Source organism: Lutra lutra, chromosome 8 (genome assembly GCF_902655055.1).
Source record: "Lutra lutra chromosome 8, mLutLut1.2, whole genome shotgun sequence".
Taxonomy (NCBI): Eukaryota; Metazoa; Chordata; class Mammalia; order Carnivora; family Mustelidae; genus Lutra; species Lutra lutra.
In genome coordinates, this window is record NC_062285.1 from 20101249 (window position 1) to 20106918 (window position 5670).

At 38.4% G+C, this 5670-nt stretch overlaps 1 pseudogene; it reads right to left on the reverse strand.

The window, feature by feature from the left end:
- Positions 1-4236: 4236 nt before the first annotated feature.
- Positions 4237-5153, reverse strand: LOC125107506 (transcription elongation factor A protein-like 3; annotated as a pseudogene).
- Positions 5154-5670: the final 517 nt, after the last annotated feature.

Consider the following 5670-nt stretch of genomic DNA (forward strand, 5'->3'; position numbering starts at 1 on the left):
TGCCTGAGCAGAATTAAGTTTCCATCATCCTGTGTCCTAGGATATTATCTCATGGAAGATGAAGAGTGAAATACAAACTAGCTTGAGGAGAAATTTTTCTTATGATAGAAAAAGTGGCACTTTGGGAATGTTTTGAGGTTCCTAAAACTGCCAAATACCACTATTAACTCATATGAAAAAATAAACTCCATTTTACAGATGGTGAAACTGTGCACATGACTGAGTAATAACTTCCACTAGAGGAAGGTTTTTCAAGAAATATTATATCATGGACTTGGTAACAAAATACTGTTATTATGCTTCAACTTTCTTTATAGGAGAATACTTATCTTTTATTTATTTACTTTTCAAGATTTTATTTGTCAGAGAGTGAGAGCACACACAAACAGGGGGAGCAGCAGGCAGAGGGAGAAGCAGGCTCCCTGCTGAACAAGGAGCTGATGGGGGACTGGATCTCAGGACCCTGGGATCATGACCTGAGCTGGAGGCAAACACTTAACCAACTGAGCCACCCAGGTGTCCCAAGAGAATACTTACCCTTTAAGCCCAAGAAAAATTTTAGTGTTCAAGTGGTAAAAGGGTTAAAAAAAAATGTAAGGCTTAATTTTTTGGGCTTCATTTTAAACTTTATTTTTCAAATTGGCATAGAACTAATAAGATGGAAGTGCCATTTTTTTTCCTGAGGGTAACTGTTATTCAAGACAACACTGATCACATCTGGCTCAGTTTTTTAGAAATAACAGTAATCTTTTAAAATTGGTTGGTTTAAATGTTACAACAGTATCGCAGTTTTAATATCAACTCACAAGAGTCAGTACAGTACCAGCTATATCCGAATTATTTAATTGAATTGTATACTCAAAACTTTAATTATAGGTTTTGGACATTTGTCTCCTTCTTGGAAATGTTTTTCTAATGGGAGTGATAAACCACTAAGTGCTTTCAAAGTCAAAAAGTTGTATATCAGAGCTCCTTCCAAATGCAGTATTTCGTAGGGCTATTTTATTGAAGTCTGAGGTAAATTCTGGAAAGAAGGATGAATGTTAAGATTTGATAGGGCAGAGCTGTAGGCTGAGAGTCAGAAGCTAGATATGCAAGATCAGTTCCATAACAATACATATTTTGTGACTGACCGTGGACAGACAAGTCATAAGCCTTATAATATCTGCTTCAAAGAATGCCTGTGAATTTGATCAGATGATGTGTGAGAGGGCACTTTGAAAAGTACAAACAAATCTGAAACTCTGTTTGGATATTTTCCTGCTCTGCTACCCCAAGGCCTCAAGTTTGACCTAAGATTGAAATATTTTGTTAACCCACAAAAACATATTTTGAAGCACACTTTTAGACTCAAATACATTGTATAATATACAATACACAGACTCAGATACAAATGTATTAACCTCAAATACATTATATATTCTCTCTGGATTATTGAATTCATTTCTGTTAATCCAAATGACTTCAAAAATAGATAGCAACATAGCTGTCATTTATTGAGGTGACTTGCCTCCTAATATTTAATCACCCACTAAAACTCTGAGGTACTATAACTACCTGCATTCTTATTTATTTTTATTCAAGTATAATTAACATTAGTGTTACATTAGTTTCAAGTATACAATATGATTCAACAATTCTGTACATTTCTCAGTGCTCATCAACATAAGTATACTTTTTTTTTTAAGATTTTGTTTATTAATTTGTCAGAGGGAAAGAGAGCACACAAGCAGGGGGAGTGGCAGGAAGTGGGAGAAGCAGGCTCCCTGCTGAGCAAGGAGCCTGATGCAGGGCTCCATCCTAGGATCTCGGAATCATGACTCTTGTGGAAGGTAGCTGCACAATTGACCGAGCCACCCAGGTGTCCCATAAGTGTACTCTTAATCCCCTTTGTATATTTCACCCCCAACACCCACTCACCTCCCCCTCAAAACCACCAGTTCTGTATTTAGGAGTCTGCTGTTTTGTCTTTTTTGTTTTGTTTTGTTAAATTCCATATATAAGTGAAATCATATGGCATTTGTCTTTCTGATTGACTGATTTACTTAGAATTCTACCATCCATGTTATTGCAAATGGCAAAATTTCATTCCTTTTTATGGCTGAGTAATATTCTGGAAGTAAGTAATGCTGAGTAATATGGAAACAATCCAAGTGCCCATCCATAAAGAAAATGTGACATGGTGTATACACACACACACACACACGTACACACATGTCACATTTTCTTTATGGATGGACACTTGAATTGCTTGCATAATTTGACTATTGTAAATAATCCTGTAGTAAACATAGGGGTACATATATCGTTTCAAATTAGTGTTTTCGTATTCTCAGGGTAAATACCCAATAGTGGAATTCTGGATCCTATGGCCATTCTTTTGTTAAATTTTTGAGGAACCTCCGTGCTATTTTCCCTAGTGGCTACATTTCTACCAATAATACACTAGGGTTCCCTTTTCTACCATCCTGTCCAACGTTTGTTATTTGTTGTGTTTTTTATTTTAGCCATCTGACAGGTATAAAGTGATACCTCATTGTGTTAATATGTATTTCACTAATGATTGGTAAGGTCGAACATCTTTTCCTTACCTTACCTTACATCTTTTCCTGTGTCTATTGGCTATTTGCATGTCTTTGAAAAAAATGTCATGACTCGACATTAAGGACCTGAATGATCAGGTCCTCTGCCCATTTTTTAACAAGATTGTTTTTTGAGTGTTGAGTTATGTAAGCTCTTAATATGTTTTGGATATTAACCCCTTGTCAGATATATCACTTATAAATATCTTCTCCCATTCAGTAAACTGCCTGTTTTGTTGATGGTTTCCTTTGCTGTGCAAAAGCTTTTTCTTTTGGTACAATACCAATAGTTTGATTTTGGTTTTGTTTTCTTTGCTAGAGGAGACATATCTAGTAAAAATGTTTCTGTGGCCAATTATCGGCATTTTTAAGAAGAAATTAGAATGATTTCTCAGGAAAAACAGGTTGTAAATTTTCTTGTGATATAAGCTGGTGTGAGTTTTATCTTCAGTCCCTGTAGATAATGTCCCTGAAGATAATGACCTGCTGATCATTTTTATTTTATTTTATTTTAGAGCGGGTGAGAGAGAGGGGGAGGGACAATGAGAGAGGGAGAGAAAGAATTTTAAGCAGGTTCCATGCCCACTGCCGAGCCCTATGGTGGGCTCTGTCTCACAACCAAGAGATCATGACCTGAGCTGAAACCAAGAGTTGGATGCTTAACTGACTGAGCCACCTAGGCACCTTACTTATTGTTTATTAGAACCTTCATTGGGATGTGAGGGTTATTCAAATTTAAGATGTTTAAATCTAGACTCATTATTTTTCTTCCTAGATTGGTTTCTTTGTCTTGCATCATGATTTTAATTAAGTAGATTTTATTCTACTTATGTTCTCAAGCCCAAAACCTAGTATCATTTTACATTTCTCCTTTTCCCTATCCCACTGCAGTTTACTGGTAAAGAAATTGCCAATTATAGGGGCACCTGGGTGGCTCAGTTGGTTAAGTGTCTGCTTTCAGCTCAGGTCATAACTCCGGCATCCTGGGATCGAGCCCCCTTTAGCCTCTCTACTCTGCAGAGCCTGCTTCTCCCTCCGCTCCCAACCCCACTCCTGTTCTCTCTCTCACATACTCTCTCTGTCTCTTAAATAAGTAAAAATCTTTAAAAAAAATTGTCAATCATATAATAAAATTGGGCCTCAAAAATCTGTCCCCATGACCATATTTTTAGTGACAAAGCCAAATAACTGTTTGTCCATGTAGTAGCCTTTACCTTGGTATCACTACCACCAGCTATTCCTTATCCAAGACGACCTATCACATTGAAATCACGTATTTTCTAAAAATAATAACTAAAAAATGAGTAGCCGTGCTACTTCTGTGCTAAAATAGCCACCATGGCTTTTCTGGCCCATATACTAGAATCCAAACTCCTTATCAAGACACAGTGTCTTTTATTCATTTGCCTTGACATACATTTCTGGTCTTATTTCCTACCTCCATATCTTGTATCTGTCTCACACTCATTAAATTACAAATTATTTGGTGCTTCTGTATTTCTATATTTTTCTTCTGGCTTTTATCTCACTAGACATTCCCAATATTTCTTGCCTTAAAAAGTCTCATTCATTCTTCAGACTTAGCTTATGGTATCTCTTTATTGAGTCCTTCCCTTCCTTCCTCCCTCTCTTTCTCTTTCTTTCTTTCTTTTGGTTCTAAAAACTGTTTTTCTTTATTGTTATCTTACAGTGTACCATGAACACTTCTTCCATGCACATGGATGAAATTCCCTAGTGAAAGATAGAGAACACTGTTGCTGGATCCAAAGGCTTCTGGCAGCAAGAGTGACCCCTACAGCAAAGTATCAGGTTAAGATTAAAGCACGTAGCCTGGCAAATGCCTGCCAGGGAAAACAGGGTCAGGAATATTCCCTTTAGAGAAATTAGAATTGAAGGCCCAAGTCATTATAGGTATGGGATATCATGTAAGCCCCTTTGGCCCCGACCTCCGCCCCTCATTCCTCTGACACCTTGTTGCCTCTTGGGGTGAAGGATTTCGTACATCTCTCTTCATCCAATGAAAACCACCCATTTTCTATTTTTTCTTAGCTCTTCCTTAGCCCTTGCCATGTCTCCACATTCTGTTGTCATCTCCACACTGCCCAAGTTCCTTTCCTGTAAGAAACCCCTGGTAGTCCTTGGGGGGATCCTCTGTCCCCCTCTCCATTTTTCTTTTTGTTTTCCTGGGTGTATAATCTTTAGGTGGGCATTTAGTGGCAGCCTGCAGCTCACTCTCAGCCTTTGCCATGGATTCTAGCTTGCCCGCACTGTGTGGTTTTCCCTCATTTTCGGGCTTGCCCTGCTTTCTTGTTTTCCTCTATCTTCTGGTTGTTCATCTTCTGACTGTCCTTCCTTCTGGAGCTTTCCTTTAGCCCTGGCTTCCCCTCCAGTTCCAGCTTTTCTTCCTCATCTGATTTTCCTTCATCTTCAGGCTCTACTTCATCTTTTGGCTTTCCCTGGATCTTGAGCTTTACCTTCACTTTCTGTAGAGTTTTTTTCATGTTGAGATTTCCCCTTCTTTTCCTATCTTGTAGGGATTCTGGACAGGTTCTTCCGCCTTTTCTATCCTTGGAGAGTGCTAGGGACAGACACACTGACCTGTGGGGACCAGGGCAGGCCTGCCCCTTCTCAGGCACACCAAAGCCCATTCACCACTTGCCTGTGGCCTGGTCAGTTCATGAACCTGGTTTCCTTGGGCAATGGGAGTAGACCGTGCAGGGATTGGGACCACAGGGTGGGTGACCGGGCTGTTGAGTCTTTGGTTTTCTGTCTATACATGTTTCTTCTAGTAGACTAATATCTTTTGAAAGATAAGACTCAAGATTTACTCCCTGATAACTGCAGCATAGGCCATCATATATAGAAATGTTTGCCAAATAAATAATTGAATTAATGATGTATTTCTGAATACACTAGAAATTCATAGGACATTCAGAAACATAGCTTATCTTAATAAAGTCTGGGCATATTTGTACACTCAGTAATGTTATTTAGATTAGATATAGGAAGCGTAGGACAATTTTGTTGTTTTTCTCTCATACTGCCTCCCAATTTGCATACATTATAGTTTTACCATCTACAAAGTAGG